This window comes from Erithacus rubecula (genome assembly GCF_903797595.1).
Source record: "Erithacus rubecula genome assembly, contig: SUPER_Z_unloc_5, whole genome shotgun sequence".
NCBI lineage: Eukaryota > Metazoa > Chordata > Aves > Passeriformes > Muscicapidae > Erithacus > Erithacus rubecula.
In genome coordinates, this window is record NW_027635819.1 from 92,283 (window position 1) to 116,674 (window position 24,392).

The following is a 24,392-nucleotide window of genomic DNA, read 5'->3' on the forward strand; positions in this document are numbered from 1 at the left end:
AGAGTCTCTTCTGTTGCTCCACTATTCATTGATATTGTCAGTGTGCTGTCCAAGGATGCTCTGGCTCCCTGAACTAATTTAGGAGTGTGCAGAGTTAATGACTGGATGTGGTGGTCTTTGAGAGACAAGTGCAGAGAGTAACTTGGTCAAAAAATAATGCTTTTATCTGGATTACTTCTTTTGCCTAAGAGATGTGTTTCGTTTTTTGAATTTACTAACAAAAGTTGCATAGAGGATAACTTAGTCATATTACTACAAATAGTTTGAGCAAGTTGTTAAAAAAAAAACCAAAAAAAAAAACAAAAAGAAGAAGGAAAAAATTCAACCCAAACCTGAGTCTTGCCTGTGCCTGAGTTGGAAACTTTTGGAGCAGATGAAGTTACATTGGTGTTAGTCACCTCTGAGTCCATTTTTCTCAGTAGCAACTCAACATTTCTCTAAAGTATTTCACACTTAGAATCACTTTGCAAATATTACCATTATATTCCAGCAGCAACTTCAGACATTGTTGTCTTGAATATCACCTGTGATAAAGCAACCCATGATGCAGTTTTTTCTTTTGAGAGATGAAAATTATTGCAATTTCTGAAACAGCAGCAGATCCTGTAGAATAGAATAGTTTTTCATGAAAGTATTCATTTACTTTGCACTTTCATTTGCCTTGCAGAGAGAGAAAATCACAACTGCATAAAATAATCCCATAGCTCGCTCGTAAAATGTTCAGGCTAGATGAAAGGTTGGGAATGATGGTGATTAAATTACTATGGACAGCAGCTCAGGCACTTTACATGTAGAGATGAATGCAAATAGGTGGAAATTATATGGAATCAGAGCACTCAATTGCTTCCCAAGTCTCTTACTGCAGTAGCTTGATTGACATTTAACTTAATCTAGATTGCTTCCGTAATCTAGATTCTCTCTTCAGACGTTCAGTTACCTGGAAAATTTGTCCAGAGAATCACCTGAGGAAAACATTATCCAGTTTTTTTCTATTGCTCCTGTCTAGCTGGCTTGCTTTATAGTTATTTGTAATAATAATTATATGTATTTATAGTATTTACAATAACTACTATATAAAGTGGTAGTTATGATAACTAGTTAGCTAGCTCGTTACTTATTAGTCATCAGTAGATGCCAGGAAATAGTACCTGCTTTCTTATATTATTCTTATATTATACAGAACAAAAAGGCATTTACCAGAAATACCAGCCTTTCTTGTGTCTTGCAAATATTCAGGAAATTACCAGTTGAAGCAGTCAGGAAGAATACAAGCCCTGGAGTCAATGATATGGATGACTTGGGCTTGACTCTGTGATGAGACTACTGTTTTCTTGCTCTTTAGTTTCAGGAGGTAAATTGGGGTGACTGTGTTAGGACACAGTATACATCTGTGTGACAGCTGGCATAACTACTCTGCCTGTCCTTTCATATATTTTGGGCATTGTGTAGGTACTGCAGGTACAGCAGGTTGTGGGGCAGATTGTGCCTCTTGGGAGAGGAGCGAAGCGTGCTGCAGAGAGAGCTTGGGCATGTGGAATGAAAATTTTTGAACAGAGAGAGAACATTTAGTATTGTTGCACTGGCAGACTTCAAAAAAGAGACACTTCTTTAATAAAAAAAAAAAAATAAAAAGGTGAAGAATTTTTTTTGAGGACTGTTGATTTGTAGGAAGCCACCAAATAATGATGAGTGTGAAGAAGGCCTTGAGGTACATTCTGACTGAGATGAGACTTGTTCAAAATCATTTTCATTCTGATCCAGAAGACCCAAATTGCCTTTTTCAAATGTTACCATACTCTAGGGCAGTACTGAAGCCTGATATTGAAGTTGAAAGAGTTTTTTGAGTTTGAAGCATTTTCTGCTTAGGAAGTAGGCTGGCAAATGTACGTGAAAACTGCATCCCATTTCAGGTCCTGAAAAAGCATTTTTACTTATAATTTCTGTGCTTAGTGCCCTAGGGTAGCTGTCAAAATCCTTTTGGATAGCACAGTATTTAGATAGAAATGAGGAGAAAACAAGACTGTTTTGGTATAAAATGTGTGTCTTTTTTTATAATCCTTTTTCACCAGGATCCTTCCTGTGTCTGTAGAGAGTAATTAATTGCAGTCGTGCTGTCTCTTTGTCAGTGGCTTGTGCATTATTTTCTGAAGAAGTTGCATAGTTTCAGCAAAAGCAATGGGGGAAAATCTCATAGTAATTTGGAATCATGGTTGTCTTCTAAATAGAAGATGGGGTTAAAATACAATCACAGGAGGGAAAGAAACATTGCTTTTCTCACTACTAGAAGGATATTTTAACATTTAAAATCTACTTTAATCTCTCAAGTTTTTGCCTTTTTCTTCTATGTGTATTTTTTTTATACATTAAAGAAAAAAAAAAGGCAAGCTCTTCAAGTGTGTTTGATCTGGTCAGTTTTTACTATGAAAATCTATGTTCACAGAGAAATTATGTATAGGAATGCTTATTTCTGAATCCCATCCAACTGTGAATGTCAGCAAGATAAAGTGGCTCAGCCCTGCAAATATCTTTTACCTATCTACAAAACCCAAAACACATTAGGTTGTAAACGGAAGCTTTTATTGAGTAAAGGCATCTCCAGGAATTAGTAGTCACCTGAAATAGACATTTCAAGGTAATAATTTACAATTTTATACTTGTGTTTTTTCCTGGGTGTCTCTGTTATCAGGTTTACTCATGGCATGTAACATAGGGCAGGTGAACTTCAGATGAGTCTTCTGAGGTAAATTAGTGGGCATGTACTATATCACTACCTGAAATCCTAATAATTGTTGGCAAACTTCAGATATGTCTAGGATTATTTCCTTTTTCATTTTGCCATATTTCACTTGGACAGGGCAATGTTCTTGCTGTTCAGTTTTACTGGAAGTGATTACTTTTCTTAAATATTTGGGATACTCTAGTTGAAATTGATTTGCATGGAATATACATAATAGAGATAATACTTTCAGTTGGCTGATGGTATGTACCTATAAAAGCAAAGTAAAATCCTGATATATATGGTATTTTCTTTTTGGGTATTTCTTGTGTCTTAGGAGGTTTAATTTGGCATGTGGGACGGTTTTTCTTTAGAAATATTCACCTGTGAAAACTCTTGTTCTGGATATGAACTTCTGATTCTCTGAGAATTATTTGGATTGGTTTACACTTTTTTATATGTCCAATCAGATTAAACTCTGCCCTAGATACTTACAATGTAAATCAAAATACAGTTTGGCCCAAGCAGGCTTTTTCTCCATCTGTTGTTATATTTTAGTTTCCCAGCAGTTACCATTTCCCCCACCCCGCAAAATGCAGCTTTATTTTGTACTTTTTAATGTGAAAGCTTTTCACTTTGCTGTGGAGAGCATTCTGTTTTTTCCCTGATAGTAGTATTGCAGACTAAACTTCTAATATCATGCATAAGATTTAACTACAGTAATTTGTTCTGATCCTTCCCTGTGTGACTTTGCTTCTGTGCTGTCCTGGCTACTGGAACACTGAGATTTGGGGAAGATGGTGCTCAGAGGAACATCACTTCTTTCAGTTGATGTCACAGCAAAATGAAGGTGTATAATCTTCAGAAATCTGGTCCCACAAGGTCCTCCAGGCAGGTGGGATAAATTGGTACCATTGGGGCTGGTTCTGCCTCTCATCTCTATACTGAATGCTCTTAAAATCTAAAGGATATCTGAGATTTCTCTCCACAGGTTGTATTGGCAAGTTCAACAGAGAATTTTCCCATTAAATACTTTGCATTAGAAATCACTAAAATAGCAGTGCAGCATCTTCATGGTTGTGGCATTCGACTCTTTGGGGCCCAGAAACATCTCAAACTGTGCTTGCATCCTAAACAAGAAGCTTATCTTGCAGTTTCCTTCAGGATAAGATATAGGATCTATTTTTTTGCTATTCTGAGATAGGAGGGTTTGTTGGAAAAACAGTGGATGGTTGTTTGCACATGGATGATATAATATTTTTCTCATTTCAGGATCACCAGGATCCCACCAGGGATGGGAATAATAGACAGGTTTTCCTTCTCTTGGGAACCAGATGGGTCAGATAGGAAATGGCATAAGTGGTTTGGGGTGTTAATCATCATGAATTTAAGAACAAGTCTGGTAGTAGAAGGAAATTAATTCTGGAGCCAAAATGAGCTTCTGGCAATCCACATTTCTGAGTTCTTATGGGGAAGTCTGTTGGAGGAGAAACTTCTAGAATTCTAGTTACTGAGAAAATAGTTAATTATGATGTATTCATTTTAAGCTGAGAGCTAGTTAAAATGGACATGTTATTTGTCCTCTGTGTGTCTCTAATGAAGACAGAAATGTGTGGTTTGCAGCCCACAACATCTTCCAGAGTCATGGTCTGTTATGTTCACCACCTGTATAAAATGCAGGCATTTGGGATAAGAACAAACCAATTTCAGCCCTGTCGTTATGATCACAATTGGATAACAATGCTTAAATAAATAAAAATATTTTAAGAAAATATCTGTTATGAAAATGTAAGTGGTTAAGGTCAAACATGACGAAAATCACTTTTATTCTTGCAGTTTCTATACCAATGGTCACAAATAATAACCTTTAAATATGACTGCAGATATGTTAGTATGATCATTTATGTTTTCTGACATTGCAAATCTTGTGTGATCTACAAATTCATATCCTTAGACGTTTTGGTTGCACTTCAGATGGTTGGAATTTGTATTTTACAGAAATTTCATCAGTAAAAAGGTTAGTGTCTAGACAGAAATAAAGTTACCAGAAAGTGCCAAGGTGACTAGTGGATTTTTTTGGCACTCAGTCAGGTGGACAGCTTAAGAAAATATAACAATTTTATTAATTATTTTGAAAAGTCTTATATTATCTTTATATTACCTTTATAATGCATCAATATACAGTTAGCTGTGCATTCAGCAGGTTTTATTGAAATTAAGAAGGGGATAAAGAAAATATACTTCCTAATAGTACTGTGAAATGTTACAAGTAGTCTCTGTAGGTTAGATGAAGCCATAGAAAGCAAGTTTAAAACATTGAAATTTTAAGTAGTGTAAGCATTTCCTAACTAAACCCTGGCTTATGAGAGCACTTTTTTCAATCCTTTGCAGCTATTTGCATTTAGATGTCTTATAAATAAATTATTAAATACATAATTTAGAAAGTTCTGGCCTGCTATGTGATTTTTACCATGAGTACAAAATGGGATAGCTTTATGATTTTGAAATACACCCTAAAGTAGGTAATGATGCAGAGACATTAAAATCTCATCATAGTTTTTATGTTCAACCTAGGTTTCCTTGCTAAAACCTTCTTAAAATTAATGAATAACTCTCATGTTCATTAGGATTTGGGTATCACTGCTTTATGTATTTTCTGTAATAATTAATGCTGTGACATCTGACACCAGGGCCAAATTGCATTGTTACTGCTAATTAACCTTGCATTTTAGAAAAGAAACGGGAAAAAAACCACCAAGACTTGGAAATATGATTTCAAAGTGTTTTTATAAGTGCATTTGTTTGAAGTGTAAATTATATATATAAATTCCATATTCTATAGGAATGTTACTTGGACCTAGAAATACCTCTTTTTTTTCATTATTTAGATTAGCAGGGCATATAATTTACCAAAGAGGAAAACAAACTATTTAACTAATTTTCTTCCACAAATCTGTTTTTGCTTTGAGGTTGAACTCAGTCATGAAAAACACTGTAAATTCATTGTATTTTCATGCTTGTGCTGTAGAAAACCATAGGATTTTCAGCAATTCTAGTAGATGTTATATGGTTAAATGAAACATGTTTCTCAGTGAAAATCAGCTGCTGAGCCCACACTGGGTCAACGTTGGCTGAGGAATTTTTCATGAACTGCAGGAAGAAGCTAGATGAGAGTCTCCATGACTTTTCCAAAGATCCATGAGAATTCATAAACTTCAGTTTCCAAAGAGGAAACTGTGACAGGAAAGAGAGGTGAATTTTTGGCGGTGTAACCAGTGAATGTTTTAATTTTGTAAGTCATAAGTGATGTACACTGTGGGAAGAAGGTCCAGGCATGTGCTAGGTAGGGAACGAGCTCTCCTTGTTGAAGCCTTGTCAGAACAGTCCACAGGCATTGGACAGTGCAAGAGCAAAGGAATGGGCAGAAAGCACAGTTGGTATGGATGGGAAATGGAAGAGAGGACTGCTGGCAACTTGGATGTCTCACAAAATAAAAAGTTTCTGTTTGTTGAGGGAAATTTAGTCTATTTTTAGTCTTACCTAAATTTACATGAGTTTGCATAACTGGTGCAATCCATTCTGAGATTATCGCTTCCTTTACGTGTGAGAAGTTCATATATATTATATGACAATGAAGAGAAAAATACCTAAGTTTAGACTAAGAATTACAATTTTAGGATCATAAATGCCTATGGAAGTATTAAAGTCCAGAGATATTAGATGGATAGGCCCATTATACATGAATCTTTTATAATAGTGTCACTTTTTAGGAAAAGAGCAGAGATATTGGAGTGTTTTCTAATCTTTCAAAGTAGTCATGTGACAGTAGCAAGGACCATGTTGAGAAGATTTCAAGACTATGAATATACATTTCCATGGAGAGGATATTTGCATTTTTTTCAAGAAGCAAATTCCACCTTCATTAAGTAATGCCTTGATAGAAGTGAAATCAATGACATGGAATCAATGCCTTGATTCCAGAAATTTCCAGAAGAAATAAAATGACAATGCTAATTTTCAGTCCTGTGAATTTTTTGGAATATGACTTTCCAAGTAAAAGCATGTAGCAGACTGAATGGCTGCACCTTGGCTGTGAGCCTGCCTGCCCTCGAAGGAGTGGAGACTTGCCAGGCAGGTGGGATGCAGGAAGATGTTGGGGCAAGATGTGGTGGTGGTGGTGGTGTAGACACAATCTGGGGAGCCTGCACACAGCCAGCATAAGTCATCCCTGTCTGTTCCATGGGGTTGGTCTGCAGCTCTTGGATTGTTTCTTCCTGATCTCTCACCTGCATCCAGGCTGTGCTGCCAGCCCAGGTGCAGGGCTTGTGTAGGTGGGGAAGTGTCCACCTCTTCTGAGGGGTCACCACAATGAAGAGAGTGCAGCAACCCAAAAATAAGTGCAGTGTGCTTTCATGTAGCTGCTGCATTAATGGCTTGTTTGAAAAGTGGAAATCAATCTGCGCTAGATCAGATGGAGCATAAATGAAACAGTTAATACAAATTTTACTTCCATATCTTCCATCAAAACTCATCGATTCATCACTAGTAAGGTATGAGAGAAGGAATAAAAAAAAAAATCTGTTGTAAAAGCGTTAAATCAAGCAATGATTACTTCAGCTGTTTTTTAAAATTAGTTTTTTAAGTATCCAAGCATTTTTGTAAGTACTGAAATGTACCAAATATATTTATGAATAAATGCAATTTCTGAATATAAGCCAGATTTTAAATACACTAAGAATAGGTCACTTTAGGGTATTTTTAAGCTTAGTTTTTCTAATTGCTGGAAAATTATATGAGAAATTGAAATTTTATTAATCATCATTGATGTGCAGGCTGCCGAAGGAATCAGTAATAGGAATTACATTTTACAAAATACAGAAAACATAAATAACCTCCTTGGATTTTCCTTCTAATTCCATCTCAGTTCATAGGCCTTTATTTTAAAATCCTATTAAATAAAGGGGGTTTATCTATTTAATCCTGTGATTTTCTGAGAGAGAACTTTCTGGTACTGTCTTAAACCAGATCAAGAGCATATTGATCCTTCTGTAAAAGCCTTTATTTTACTTTTTCCTGATTGCTTATTTTTAAAAGAGAAAAAAATTATCTGAGATACCATCATCCAACTTAGTTTTTGTAGTGCCACTACTAGACAGCTGCAATAAAAATAAAATTAGTATTTTCTTCTACACATAGATTTATAAAATAATTACTGTCTGAATGGAACACTTGTATTTCAATTAAAGCATCTAAAACACAGTATGCACTTTTAGTATTTCTGATGCATCCTTATCAGTTAGTACAGGGTTCAGCTAACTCTTAAAACAGTTTGCAGGTTTTGAACTTTCTTATTTATGGAGCCATTTTTGGGGCAAAGGAAGGAGAATAATACATGGAAAGAATTATTCACCTCTAATCTCTAGTGTAGAAAATCCTTGCGTACCATGTAATTCCCTTTTTAAACTAGTGTATAATTTAACTTCAGCCCACAGATGAGATAGAAGGTTCACTGTTTTGGTTGCTATCTGTAGCTCTGGTGACATTTCTTTTGAAATTAGAAACATGAGAAATATAGTTAACACAGTGCTGGTCTCGTAGTCCAAGTCATCAAAAAGAAAAAGAAAACTGGCAGTTTTAGTTTCCCAATATTTCCACCATCTGAGGTTTCAAGTAAAGCAAGCCAGCAAGGCCAAAGGGTTTGTTTGTATCCATCCTTTTAATTATAACTCTAAGGAAGGACGGTGGATTTTGACTTGTAGTGAAAGTAAACATGAACTGTGTATTTGTATGGCCAAAATGAAAAACCGAAATCTGTCATTCCTTTCAGATATTCAGATATTCTACCTGACACAAATCCAATTGTTTTTCATCCACTCATAAATAAAGCATGGGACAGATGTGTTAGGTTTACAAATTGCTGGAGAAGGAGATGGTGTTTATAGACTGCCTTTCTTTTGCCCTCTGTTGCTAGAGATAAGAGAAATCCAAATTGACTTGCTTCCTCTGCCTGAGGCATTTTAAACTCACAGCTTCCCTGTGTCTGAATATGCCCTGTGTTCCTGTGTGTAGCAGTATGGCTTCAGCTGCTCATGGCTGCTCTGACATTTTGGTAGAGGAAGGTGCTGCAGAAGAGGAGAGAGTACTGAGATGATGGCTGGATTTTGGAAAAGCAATGTAAGTATCATGCTGAAAGGACAGAGTGTCCCCTTTTCTATCTGCTGTATCCTGTGCCTGAAGGATGGAGTGTGTTTCTGCTTTGCAGCCTCCACAAATGCCCTCGAGTGTGCCCAGCAGTTATGTACACACTGCCAAGGGCACTCCTGTGGGACCATGCCAGTTTCCCATCACATCTCCTTCAGACCCTGAGCTGCTGCTTCTGCAAACAGGATCAGCCAGGTCACACTATGTGCCAGCTTTCTCAACCACCACAAACAGCAAGTAAAAACCTCACCAAATTCTGTCTTCGTGGCCTTCCTTCTCTTTAACTTCTCTCCCCAGTCATTTAGGTGAAGCCATATTCTCGTGGATGAGTGGACAATCATTGCAGAAACAAAGGCAGCTGAGCCAACCATTCTCTCCTGGAATAAGCTTAGACATTCCCTAAAATAGTCTAAAATTTGGTTCTCAAAGTTAAATAATTTTGGTTATCCTGAGACTTTTAATAGAAGATTTCAGAAGGATGTAGATGGCAATTTACTGTTCAGCACACACTCTGTGTTGGTGGGAGGAGTGGTAAAGCTTCACTCAAATGGAGTCTGGTGGTGGTGTGGAATAAGGCTTTTCAGAAATGAAATGTCAGCTTGTCATTTGTCCCTTATATATTTGCGGTTTTGATATGGTACATGAATATTTTCATCACTGAGCTTTCAGCTGATTGCTGATTTACAGTTGAGATTAGTGCAGTGATTTATATGCTCACGTGCTAAGAATGTCCTATATTGCTTCCTGGGTTTGTTTCTTTGTTTTCTTTTTGGAAAATTACTATGGCACAGGTAAAACAGTCTGCAAAAGCAAATGTAGCATATTTACTTTCAGTGATGCTTACAAATCTAGGAAATTTATTTTGAAATATTCAGTGTTTCTTTGCAAGCAGTAACTATGTCATTTCAATTATTGATACAGATAATTCAGGTTATTATCCAGGACATGTTTGTGGCTACAAAATGCAAGAACTGGACATATAACAGCAACTGTTTGAGTTTTCATCACTTAAAAGTTATTGTATTGCTCTTACTTAAATCCTCTTTTAGGCATTAAGAGGTGCTTGGATAACTGTACAAAGAGGAAGTGATGGTGAGGTTTAATGTATTTTTTAATATTAATTGTGAAGAAAATTTCATCACTAAAGGTGCATCCTCTCTCCTTGAGTTTGCAGGAAAAAACAACAAGCCATTTTATTTTTCATTACTGTTTTAATTAGGTAAGAATTTCTATTTAATACTTTCCCTTCCCATTGTGCTGTCCAAAACCCAATTCTTTTCATACGTGTGTGCACAAACCCACAACAAAACCAGAAACCTGCCACCAAAACAAAACAGGGTGCATTATGACTGAAGCAGAGGGGATGATCCAAATTAAGGATTCAGCAGTCTTTTCTTCCTGTTCTGCTCCTGTGACATGGTGTGTAACACCTATAACAATATACATACTTACATATACACAACACCTACGTAACAGAGTTCTGGAAGCTCATTTCTAGGACTGCTCAAAATAAAAGGCACAATTCTGAATGCCTAAAAAGAATATAAGCACTGCTTTTCTGCCTTTTGGATGTCAGTTTCATGTATTTTGTCGTGTTTGAGTGGTGGGTAAGGAGGTTAATAAGAAGATTTTAAGAAAGAATGCACTGGACCAGCTCTTGTTTTATATGCAGGTATTTGAAAGAGCTGTTGAAACAAAGGTTGACCCCTGAAAAAGAAAGTTTGCATTGAATCATTGTATATTTGCAAAAGTTATAAATTCCTGTATTTATTTTTATGACCCTGAGAACACGTGCATGCTAGTGGAGTAATCAAAAATTAGAGCTCTTTCCAAGATTAATGAAAATACATGGAGTTTTGCATAAGGAAGGAGACTTTCAAATGTCTTCAATGTAAATGTCTTGCCAGGTTGATCTCTTTCGTGCATATTTGTTGCTGAGAGTACAATACATGTGAAGATACCAAATGATATCCTGATGTCTTTTTCAGCTTCCAATCTAAAATACATATATTCAGTCTCTGCTGTGGTTTATATCCAGTTTCTTCCTGATACCATTCTTTCCTTTGGAGCTCAAGAAGGTAACTGATGAAGTCTTGGTAAATGGATGTGTAGAAGCTTTAGTATTTTTATTTCACAAAGCAGAAAGGCTCAAGCAGTTCATGGAGCCCTTACTGTTCTGCCTGGTGCTGGAAAAAGGCTGTGTTTGGGAGGGTGGGAACTCTTCCAAAAGGCTGTAGCAGCTTGAGGACTTGTACTAAACTCTGTCCGTGGGCCTCAGGACATTTATAGATTTCTGCCCAAGATTCAGTTGTGAGTTACTCAATAATTTCTATCTAAAAATTCTTAGAAATAAAGACAGAATATCACAGTGTCCAGCAACATCACAGAAACCCCTTTTAAAGAAAATAATTGAATTTGAGTATTTTGACTAACTAGAATAATAATGAACAGTAATAATAATGAATCATTTTGTACCTTTAGTCACATTGGCATGTTTAGGGAGAACAGGATAATGTAGTTTCAGTAATCTCCATATATCTACTGTAAGTGAAATTAATACTTTTTCTTGTGTGGTAAAATATTTGTGCAAAATGATAAAGGAAAAAGTAAATCCTGTAAAGCACATGGTAATGAACAGCAAGTGTTTGGCTACAATCACAAATTATTTCATCTCTCAACAGGCAAACTGCAGAAGAAATGCATCAAAGAATTTATGGATTTTTTTTCTGATGTCTTTTAAGTCCTTTTGGCTTGCAAAGTAAGCCTAATCCTACAAGGCTGATGGATTGCTTGAGTAATTTGAAATAGATGAAAGATCAGTAAATGTCAAAAAAAAGGACAGAAATATTGATAGTTACGTTGTGTCCTACATGTGTCTTTTCACCCATATAGGTTTTTGGTTGGTTTTTTTATTTTAAAAATAAGGGATGGAGGGCTGCCAGCTCACTTATCATCTATCCATCCCAGCTTCAGGCTGAATGAGAAAAGGTTACACCTGTCATCTGCAAGATGTACTCAGGGGAGAATGATTTTCAAACCATTTACAGGTCAATTTAAGACCTGTAAATGTAATTATACAAAAACCTCTAAACTCTAAATATTGAAACATAAGAATTTTTAAATAATAGCGGATGAAAGTCTTTTAAACTATTTAACTATTGTGTGTGAACTTTTAGTTGTATTGATTTTTAATTTCCCTTTCACTGACTGATAAAAGGTTTTTTCCTTTGCCATGAAGATTATGCTGTATACCAAAGTAATTTATTTTTATTCATTGAGTGTAGGTTCACAGGGATTTTTATTATTATCCTGTTATATAGTTACATATATATTTTTATTATCATTATGTTGTATAGTTAGTGTGCTTTATATAGTCAGCTCCAGTTCAGCTGTTTTTAAAGTATGCCACAGAAAATCTGAATTTTTACAGAAAAAATACTGACTTACATGAGGTATGGGTTATTTTTTCTTACATGTCAAACCTTCTATCTCTTTACTTTCTACCAAGAGATGCAAGGCAATGATAGCAAGTTCCTCAGATTAATTAAAGAGGTAATAGGTGCAGCAATGAAAAGGAGCTTCCTCTCACTAGACACTGAATGTGACATACTTTGGCAATAATATCAAATGTAAACTTGCTTTATTTTTTGCTTCAACATTTACTTACTCTGATACTGCCCATGTGAAACTACATAAACAGACTTTGTAACCAACTTCACCAGTGTTTTACTAGCTATATGTCACTAATCATTAGAAATAAAACATTGCATCTCTTTCTTTTACTAATCTATATTCTGCCTCTAGTTGACATAGATATTCATTCAAACCAACAAAGAAAATTTGTTTTGACTCAGCTTGAAAAGGAGGGCAAAAATAAAGGCAGAAAGATGAAAATAGTATCACATATTAGCTAGCTCTTACACTAAAAAAAAATGCAGTAAGAATGAATAGGTGGGTTCTCTGGAGATTCCATAGGAGATTCCCTTGGAGAATGTCAGATGCACAGCCTTGGTTTGGGAAAGCAGCTGTAGTCCTCAGGTTCAGGTGGACATTCATCTGCATCCCTCCAAACTCAGGGAAGGATGCTGAGAATCAGGTTGTTGTTCACCACTAGCAATTTAAGGTTTATTTGTTTTACAAGTGTAGCCAAACCTCAGTAAGCATCAAAACTGTATTTTTTTACTGTCTTGGCTTGCAGTATTTCAAAGTATTTACTTCTGAAAATAAACAGAAATCTGTAGAGTCTGAAAAGGAAGGAGTGAAATAAAATGCTAGCTTGTAACGTGTTGATTAAAATTATTGCTTGGATCTCAAAAAAATCTGCAGCCAAACCAGAAATGCAGCCAAATTTTCTTTTACAGAGTGAAATGCCTCATATACAAGACTGGCTTTATGGTTTGATTGTTGTCTGCTGAGCACATGGTACAAATTATTTCATAACTCCTCATGAAGCAATGCTCAAGTACTTTCCATATTAAATGAACTTACAGCTAAACAATTAATATCTGCTGGTGAAGAACCACCCCCAGACATTAAAGTGCTTGTCAGTTCACAGTAATTTTCATAGCATCATTAGGATGTATCTCCTAGGGATGAAACTAAGCTGCAGGATGAGTGCTTCTGTTTAAAGAGATCCACCCAGTGTAATTCTTACATCAGCTGCTGCTGTTGGCACCACTGTAGTGGCCACTTGAGCCATGGCTGTGGATGTGACCTTGCTGCTGTCTTCTGGGTGTTGTCTAAGATTTATTCTGCATCTAGCCCAAAGGAGTAGAAGAAAGAGAGAATTAATTTGTCTGTATGTATATTGTATGTATACACATAATTCATAAATATACATATAAATGTTTATATTTACATAACGACATATATATTCAATTACAACAATTGATAAGCAAACAGTTAAGTTTATTTAGATTTGCTTTTTAAGCAAATCTACATCAGAAGCCTGTCTGCAAATAAATACTGGGACAAGCTACAGCTTCTTATTTGGAAATTAAATGCATGGTTCAAATTTTATACTCTAGTACAAAGAAAAAGCTGATTTCATCTTCTTGATAATTTGTTGGTTTTTTACGCATGTTAGTTAGGTTCAAGATGGTTTTTTGAGAAAAAACTTTTCTGGGAGCTAGTATTTTGTATCTGAGACACAAAAAGAATCAAAACCACCCTCCCAGAAATATTCAGAGTACTTTTCTCATGAAAGATGTATCATAACATATCCAAAAAGACATGAGAAAATAAATAAGTTTTCCAGGACTGTTTTCTTGGCATAACCAATTCTGTCTTAAAATATACATCATGATACTACCAAAAGAGTTTTCTAACACATCAGGGACTGAAAAGGGAAATGAGAAGAAAGTCATGCAAAGAAAAATTATCTGATAGAAATGTTTCTGCAATTTGAAAATAGTAAACAGAAGTGTATTGTCACTGCCAGAAGTATGTCTGAAGAATTCTAAAAACGCTGATTTAGATAGGCTTTCTCTTCATTTTGTACATGCGACTTTACTTAAAATTAAAATATACATCATTTAAAAGGTGATGTGCTTCTGACCAGTGAACAAGACTGCCAAGTTTTCCCAGGATCCATCATTAGGTGATTTTCTACTGCCATTCTTTTCTCTATTAGCATTTTTTAGTTGGAGTTGTGTCATTTTTTGCATTCATCATGGCAACCCCTGATGTAAGTTACTGACTCCTATGATGTCAAGATACCTGCCATCTGTCACCTGGTAATTTTGGTTGCTTAGATATCAGCTCTATGGGAAGCCGGTAGTATCAACAAAACAACAAACAAACAAAATAAACAAAACCCACCAAAAAACCCAAAGAAAAGGCTTGATTGCATGTTGTAGGTCCTACATATTACTCCTCTCAAATTTAAACTGTTTGGGACTTGACTGGGACAAGCACCACATTAATTTGGCTAGTAGCTCATAAGTAACAAGCAGGAGATTTTACGAGTTTCATATATTGATAAGCATATTGTTTCTGACATTGATTGCATGCTTATTGCTCCAAAAAATTACAGTAGCTCTCAGAGTCAATGTTCTTGTGGTCTTCATTTTGTTGTGCAGGCAAAGACAGTAAACATCTATAAATGCACAACTTAAACAGTTTGAGGTCAGTTGGATAACAATATTTAGTAAATACTTTCATCATATACTTTCTGACATAAGTTATGGGTTTCTATTCAGGATTATCTTTATAGAATTGTGTATAGGGAAAGCTCTGGAGATAACAAAACTGCCATGACAAAGAACTTTATAGTCTCATTAAGGAAATACTGCTAGCAGAGGCCAGTGAGATCACAAGAATACCATTGTAGAACCTAATACACAATGTCAATGCATAAAAATGAATTGTAGTGTGTAAAGAAGAAAAGGAAAATGTGTACATTTCATTTGTAATGTGTAAATATTTTCATTTTTCATGCCATTTTCAATCTCTTCCCTAAGCTTGAAAGATAAACTTCCAATAAGCAACTGGGATTTCTTACTTGCTCATTGATAAATAAATTATTTATGGATTGAAACAGTAGGATGGCAATCACAAATAAATATGTTTTCTGAAGCTTCTGATGAAAAAAAGTAGGAATCATTACGAAAAAAAAAAAAGTGGTGGTGGATTTGCTAACATATCCTGTTAGGTTAGGTATATCCTGTTAAGGTGTTTTAGTATTTACAGACAAAGATGTCTGAACAGGTGTCATGATGGAGATTTTCTGGACAACAGAAACTAGCAAAAATCCCCAAAACTTCAGAGAAGCATTCCCTTTACTTTTAATAATTATTTTATTGCGGTTTTTAGCATGGCAATTAATCTTACCTAAAAGAGTAAAAAACTTAATATAAATAAAATAGTCTATGTCTGAATCTAAATATTTCTTTATCTTTCAGGAATAAGTAAGTAATTTATGCAACAGACAACTTAACAGATGCCATTTGTATTTAAACAATATCTAGAAAATATTTGCATTTTTGTTGTATTCCTAAATATGTGAGTACAACTAAGAGCTTGACATGTGCTCTGACATGCAATTTACTTAAGACAGGTAATAACATATGTCCAAATTATACTGTCTGAGCAAAAATAGCCCAAATAATGTACCTTGTTTTCAGGCTAGTTTTTCAGGTGCTTTAGCTGACTTAAATTGCTGCAGAAATTACATGGTTAGTATAAATCCAGTAAATCTCCCTTTCTCAATTGAATATACATTTCCTAGTTTTATCCTTTTTCCTTGATAAAAGGCATGAGGCCCAACATAGAAATCTTCACTAAAAGTATTCTTTTCTGTGATCATTGGCATCACTGTTCATATCACTTAGAACTTGATGATGTCTTCTCTATAATTTTCTTTGTGTTTTCCAATCACGCCACTGCATTTATTGGCCTTTATTTAAAGACCAGTAAATGAGATTTTTTTCTCTGTATCTGAGAATGGGGTACCCATTTTGTGGGGCTGAAAGGAACCTTCCCTCAGTAGTCTTGTCCCTTCACATTTTCCATCCACAGGGCTCTGCATAGCAGTTTGTCCAGAGACAGTGTGGTCATGGCATGAGAGGAGGAGGATGTCCTTGTAGATGGCAGTAACTCACTTTTAGTTTTTGGAGAAGACGGTGACAAACTGAACAAAGCAGAAGTTCATAGGTGGTTTTCAAGTAATACACGCAGAGAAATGAAATTTATGTTTTATTACCGAAGGTGGTTAACGAGTTTTGAACAGGGAGAGCAGCAACATTGGTTTCTTTGATTCTCTGGCTTTCAGGACTAAATACTGATGCTGTAGAAGAAAAATGACATGGTGATGCTGCCCAAGAAAAGAAAAGGAGAATGGACATGAGTGAAAAAAAATTGTATACTGTGAATTTTCTAAGCTCTAGCTCCTTAATAATGACTTTAATAAGGTCAGAGGTTTTTTACTATGAGGTTATTGACAAGGTATGGTGCAATGAAATTATTTTGTAATGATGAATTAAATATATAGAACTGAATGTACAATAACTTGCTATCAAAGTACCTTGATACCTTGTTATCAAAAACAGTACAGACTATAGAATTCAAAACTGGACAGTTCAAGATAGGAATCTGTAATTAGTAGGCACTTTTGTTTTGACTGGCCTTTTTTCTCTTGCTGCTCACTTCTTCATGTGTACAATAATGGTTTGCAATTATGGATTTTTTGGGGAGGTAGCTGGTTTTTTAATGCAGGCATTGCTATCTAATGAATTTTTCCACTGAACAAGTTTAACAATCATTTTTAATTCGAACATATTCTTTATTAATATGGAAAGGTGCAAAATATTTTCATAGTTTTTACTCTCTAGCACAATTATTATGAAGAGAAAAAGACAGTCTTTTCTTCTTTGGTAGAACGTTGATGGAATGAGGGTGGATGTCACATGGTTGTATGAGTTGTAATGAATTCAATTGTGTGGGTTGACAACTCAATGAGAGTGATGATGGAGAAATTATTGTATACTTTATAGTATATATCCTTTATAAATGTATACTTTATAAAATATAACCACTTCCTGGTTTGGGATAGAGTTAATTTTCTTCTTAATGGTGTTTGGATTTAGAGTGAGAATAGTGTTGATTCACACACTGGTGTTGCAGCTGCTGCTAGGTGGTGTGTCCCCTAAATTGAGGACTTCAGCTTCCTCTGCTTTGCCAGTGAGGAAGTGCATGAAAACCATGAGGGAGCAAAACCAGGAGGGATAGCCCAAACTGGCTAAAGGGGTGGTATTCCATGCCATAAACTCATGTCCAGTAATCTGGGGGGAGTTGGGTGGGAGCTGCTCATACAGCCTGAGGACAGGCTGGATGTCAGTCAGTGGTGAGCAATACTGAATTGTGTATCACTTGTCTTTCTTTCTTTCTTTTTTTTTTTTAATTTTTTTTTGTAGTCTCACTTCTGTTACAGTTGTTTGATTATAATTGCTATTACAATATTTTATTTTTATTCTATTTTATTCATTTTTCCCCAGTGCTCCCCAGCCCACTGTGTAGTGGGGAGTGATTGTGCAATGTTACTTAGTTGCTGACTGGGTTTAAACTATAACAGCATGATAATATCTACGTTTATGAATTGCAACCCGGAGGAAAAGAAAAAATCTTATTGCTCTTCATGCCTACAGTGCTCAACATTGTATTTTATTGTGTTCAGAATCTGTGTTTGAGGAACAACTCTTTTCTGACAACAAATGCTAGTTGCATTATCTCTTTTGTGTGTATTATTATCATTATTTTAAGTGTATGTTAGTTGTGCCATATTCATCTTGTTGCCAAGAATTAAGCTGCATTCAAGGGTAATACTATTTCTTTTTGGTGAATTTTATGAGGTAATAACATAACAGGAATCATTAGCCCAAATGTAATTGAAGCCTGAAACTATGACAACTGAGAAAATGTGTGTTTTTAGTGATATGAAGACTGTCTTCAGTTAAAAAGTAAGCTGCTAACAGATGTTTAGAACACTCTTCTTATTTCATTAACAATGTGAGTCAAAACCCTGAATAGTTGACTAGGAAAACAACCTCCTGCTAAGCAGTGGTATCAAAAATTTATTATACCAAGTTTGCTAGACTGCTGAGTTCTGCTGCACTGTTGCACTCTTAACAATTCTGAGTGTTAAATAAGCTTCCCTAAATATTTTATCTTTCCATTTAATGCTGGGGGAAAGAACCTAAAAGGGTTTTCATTACACCAAATTCAGATTCCCTTTTTTTTTCTCTGACAGTGAAATTCTATCCTACCCCTTGACAATCGTTATCAACTTAAATAATTCCAGTAAGAAATGAGAGGAAATATATATGAGGGGCTAGATTCACAAAACTGATGGCAAAGAAGAAACCTTCCTCCTCACTGAAATTTGTACCTCCAGGTGTAAATCACCAAAACTGCACGAGGAAGTTGTTATTCTTTTCCTCAGGACGTGTGACTTTAATCCTTTAATACAAATTAATGTCATAGCTACCAGTAGGTAAGTATTCTAAGATCTCTTTTTTCAATACTGCTGCTTTTTGTTGCCTAATAAATAATGCTAGGAAAACTCAGTAAGTCAGTGAACCTCAGCATTAGATTGTGGCATTATTAGTGTTGTATACTAATTAAAATAATTTCACAAAAAGGAAAGTGAAAGACTCACATCAGATTTTATATAATATTTTAGTGACTGTAAAGCTTACTTGTTAGATGGGGAAATTCTGCTGAGTTCACTTTCTGTTTAATTTATGAACAAGTATGAGAGTCTAGATTTCACAGGGGATGTAAATAATGTGGTTTCAGAGACACCACTGAAGTTAAACCCTTTTACCCCAGCAGAAAACTAAGGCTTGTATACATAATAAAATGCAGCTATAAAAGATCAAGTTTCAAAATACCATTATTTTTTTAACTCCGGCTTACATGAAAAATGGAATGATAATTCAAAATTATGTTTTGTTGATTAACTTGTCTATTTAAAGTAACATCTTTTATAACTTTGCCCTTCTTTTCTTTTTAACAGCACCTTCAGGCTTGAAGGAATATCTCTATTTGGAGGCACGTCAATTAATTTGCATATCAGATTCATCATTGTGACTTCTTGCAGGCCAGATCTGAGAAGTAACCAGGAAACCTGACCCTTAGTGGAGAATGGAAAAACCCTTGAAGTCAGAGCACAACTGATCACTAGTGTAATCTGCATTGAATCATCTTTCTCAGATCTGACAGCTACAAGCTGAGTCCTGGCAAAAGCCACAGCCTTAAATTCCATTTAGTGGGAAAGAAGGAAAAGAGAACTCAATGTCTTGCCCCATTGCAGAAACTGCTGTCTCCAAGCCTGACACCTGAGTTCTGTGCTGAGCAACCAGAGTACCAAACGACGACTTTTTAATGGGTACAGCCAGCATCAACAAATATTACAATATGTAGCCAAAAGGAGAAACGAAGCACTTGCGTAATTTCAGAAAAAGGATACATTTATTGTAACAGAGGAATGTCACTGTCTGTGGGGAAGAAGACCTTTGTCATCCCGTGTATATATTGAAAGCCATACAGGAACAGGGCATAAGTGAAGTTCAGTCACTTAAAAAGATGCTGTCTCCTGTCCTCCACCCAACTTTGAGGAAGTTCTGCTCTTAGAGATTGCATCTCGATGCACTTCTGTTATTTGCACTGTCACTTCCATTCAGGGTAATGATGTGTGCCACCATTTGCACAGATGGCCCCAGGAGATTTTAGACCACAACAAGCTATACTTTGCCAGGGCTCCAAAAGGAATTAAAAAGTTAGAACTGAAGAAAGACATTTCTGCTCTCTTTCACTATGGGGATCTCTTCACAGAAAGGACTATGTTCCTTTCTTAGGATGAAATAAATACATGCATATACATACATATATACATATGTATATATATGAAAAAGCAGCAACATGATAAGGTGTATTTAAAAAGGGGATATAATCTTTTTTAATAGCATCCTTTTTTTTAATCATATTAGCAGCCGAGAAATACAGTCTATTGAATTATACATCAAAAAATATTCCTATTGAACATTGACATTTAGTCCCAGTTACTGCTAAAGAAGTCATTTGTAATATGTACTTGACATAAAATTTTTCTAGCCATTTGTCTATATTTCATGGAGAAATCTAACAGACAAGCAACATTTTCAGTTTATTTTTCTAAATAAATGTGTTGTTTGTATTATTTGCAGTCACTCATTTTGGCTGGTTTTCATGATCTCCAAAAGTGATTTAAAGACAGAACCAAAACACAGGGATTGTTGTTCTTGTTAAGCTGTAATGATTTGCTGAATGAAAGCTTTAATATAAATACTGTAATTTGTAAAATGATGAAGTATATTTATATAGGCAAATATGTATGGAAAACAAAAGGAGGTATTTTAACTCTTAATTTCAGAACATAGTTTATTTTAATATCCACAGGAAGAAATTAAATATATAATGGGATAGGGTTTTTATTATCAGTGAGTTTTAGTAAGTGAAAATTTGGATGTTTAAGAATTAAATGAATGTAGTCAAATAATGGTGGTTTCCCAAATTATACAGAGACCTTTTTCCAGCTGTCTCATTTTACTCAAAAACTGGTTTAGTCATTTGGGGGGTTGGGGTTTTCTGGGGGGTGTATGTGCTAAGGTTTATGTTTGGTGTTTTGTTTGTTTTGGCATACTGACAGGACCATGAATTTGATACTATTTGCTCATAATTTGAAAAGCTACAGAATAAAAGATTGTTTCTTAGAACAATCTACAGTTTGGAGTTGAGAACAGTCATTTTTATCCATCTAATGCAGTGTTTTGTTGTAGAGTTATTGAACATTTCTATGCTAGAGCTGTTTCAAATAAAAATATTTTTTCCTTTTTTTTCTTAGTCCATTAGCCTACATGTAATTTGAAGAGAAAAGTAATGCATTTGGTTCCCAGTTTACTTAAATAATTCCTCTTAAATCCAGTTATATGTCTCTGGTTTATAAAGCTGAATAGGCTTTTCTTTCAGTTCACTGCTTTATGGAGGCATTTAAGTGCTCACTAACGGAAAAAGTACACTTCAACAACAAAAATTAATTTTAAAAAGTCTGTGGGTTGACTTTGTAAAGGGCAGATAATTTAAAAGCGTGTTGCTCTGCTCTGTGCTAACAAGAGTTATGTGTGTGTGTTTGTGTGTGTGCACGCATGGCACCCCTGCCTGCTCCTGAGTACAGTGCCAGTTCTGCTGAAGTAAGTGCCACAAGTCCTGTTGCTGCAAAAGATGCTCATGTTACTGTATTTTTTGGTGAAAGACCTGAGCTCTGTCCTTGCTTGTGACTCTGAAGCCATAAACAGCTTTTGAAGTTTGTCAGGAAATTGGAAAATTAAGTAAGTTTATGTTGAGCTCCCTCATTTGGCAAAAATTGGGATGATCTTATGATTTGACTCTTTCTATGAAAGTTAGTGGTCAATTTCTTTTGGTGCAATGGATAAATTAAATCTCTGTATTTGTTCAAGAATGATGGCTGTGTTTTGTTCACACACAATTTAGCTTTTGGCTTATAGTGTTCTTAGTGTGATGTCATTTCTGTGTCATTAGAATACATTATTTGGACACACAACTAGCATGGGCTTGATTTTCCTCCCTTTCTGGATAATTTATATTTTAAAATTGAAGACCTTGTTCCTTGAGACAAGTATTCAGTTGTTTAAGAAGGGAACAACATTAACAAGAAGAAAATTTCAGAATGATAATTTGAACACTTCCATCATTGCCTAAAAATAACAATTGAAGCAGCTCTTATTTTTGTGAACAAAATGCATTCGTCTATATTTGAAAATAGCCCAATAAAATTCCAGTGGAATAATTTGTTTCTACTTGCAAATATTTTTCTGATGTGCTGAGTTCTAGATCAGCTTGTGTGTAAAATTTTTATTGCACAAAACCCACCGGAAACAATGCACAGTTTTTTTCAGAAAAATACACGAGATATGAAAAACAATGACTTGGTCCTGGGAGTGGTTTTATGTAATGTGTGCAATGCAAAAATGATGAACATATACCAACATGAAGACCTAATTTAAGTGATAAATGTAGTTGGAAGATAACACTTCAAACCACAGGTCTCATTAATCACATGCTGTTATATTTGCACCTATGCTTAGCTGGGACTTCTTGCTGGAAAGTTAATATTAATGTGTGTGCTCACTCATCCAATGTCATGTATCATGTCTTATTTTACTACCTGGGCCATTGCTAGAAATCCAAATTGCTTGATTTTCATAGATTTAAATTAAATCTCTAGATAAGTATTCAATATTGGGTGTAAATTGAGATGATGTCTCTATATTGTGCAGATACTCCCATGAGACGGCATTTCAACACACAATTTCAGAAATTGTTGGCAAATAATTAGCACTGAAATGCTTTTTTGTAGTTTAAAACCAGAGGAGGCAATTAGATTGTCTCATTGAACAGCATAAAAACTGTTTTGTTTCTATTCTGTTCACCCAAGCATACTGACAAACCGTCAGAACTTTTTCAACTAAGATGTCTTTACAGGTCATTTTGTAGGTTTATGTCTCTGTCATGCATATAAGAAATGCCTGCAGAAATAGTTCTAGAGTAATACTGCATTGTTTCATTAGCTGGCATCTAAAAAGCCACCTGAAGCAGCCACAAGCTTGAAGGGATGAGGTGTGCAAAACAAAATGCTTACAGTTCTAGACGTGTTTATAGGATATAATTTCAATACTTGATTTTTTTAAAAAACAAGGATCACCATCATTCGTGAGAATAATTGGGATATGTTAAAATAGCTCTTTTGTGGAGTGGAAGAAAAAGATTCCAAAAAAACTGGTGATCACCAGGGTGTTACAGAAGTATCCCTCTCCTGACTGAGGTGACCCAAGTGTCATGAGTGGATATGCCCAAGGGAGAGATTTTTTTTCTCTGATGAGAGGTGTGCTGGGTACACAGCAAGACAGTGATGCTGTTAGTAAAGCCTGGCTTCCAGGCTGGTGTCTGAGGAGGGATGGAGGGAGGACAGCATCCCCTGCCCTGGAGCTGCCCCAGGGGAGGAGGCTGTCACTGACACTGCACCTTAGAGGGAATCTTGGAGGACTGCTGAGACTAAATCCATGATTTTCATAGTGTGGACTGTTAAAGATGCCATGAGGGAGAAAGCCAAAGCCAGGTGGATGCTGTTCAAATTTCTTCTCTCTCTAGATTCAGTGCCTTTGCAGAGCTGCCAGGAAGCCATGAAATCTCCTCACAGTGGGGCTAAACTTCAGAAAAGACAATTATAAACAAGGACTCCTGTTCAGGAGAATCTGTAAGGAATACTGAGAGAGTTAAATCATGGCAGATGGCACAGAGACTGTTCAAGGTATTATTGAAGGCAGAGAACAAATACATTGTACTTAGCTAAAAAGGCTTGAGAAAGGTAAAAGGGAAAGCACATAGTGAATCAGCTGGGTGCTGAGGTCAAGACATCCTTCAGATAGCTGAAGATTTTTAAAGAAAATGTAAGACTGAAAATTAAAAAAAAAAAAAAAACTCTAACCGAAACAGCTAAGGCCAGACCAATATTAATCAAAACAATTCCAAGATACTTTAGAGATTTCTTGACTAAAATAGTTGAAAGAAACCAGAATTAAGAAATTCTGTTTCTACAACAGAGCAGAGGGAGGTCTGGGAGACTGTCTGTCTGTAAGGCTGAAAGATAATCAATGAAAACAGAAGCACTTAGAAGAAGAAGCTGTAGGAGCAAAATTGTCATAACATTTTTATTCTGCTCGTGCTAAGGACTTTTGTAGATTCTCACACATGGATTTTTTTGTAGGTGAGCTCTTATGAAGTCATGGTTTGTCAGTTTGAGGTGATACAAAACAAAAGGAAGGAGTATAAACCTAAGATTTTTAAAGACACTCAGGGATGAAACATCCAAATGGTACCTGTGGTGTGAAATTCATGGTTTAAAGCTGTTGTGATAGCTTTT

At 35.5% G+C, this 24,392-nt stretch overlaps 1 protein-coding gene across 1 annotated transcript in view; it reads left to right on the forward strand.

The window, feature by feature from the left end:
- PRR16 (proline rich 16) overlaps positions 1–23,923 on the forward strand; it is a 66,894-nt gene extending 42,971 nt beyond the window's left edge. The window contains exon 2 of the mRNA XM_079331591.1: positions 19,431–23,923. The gene's annotated coding sequence lies outside the window, so the exon portion shown is untranslated. The remainder of the gene's footprint in view (positions 1–19,430) is intronic.
- The last annotated feature ends 469 nt before the right edge of the window (positions 23,924–24,392 follow it).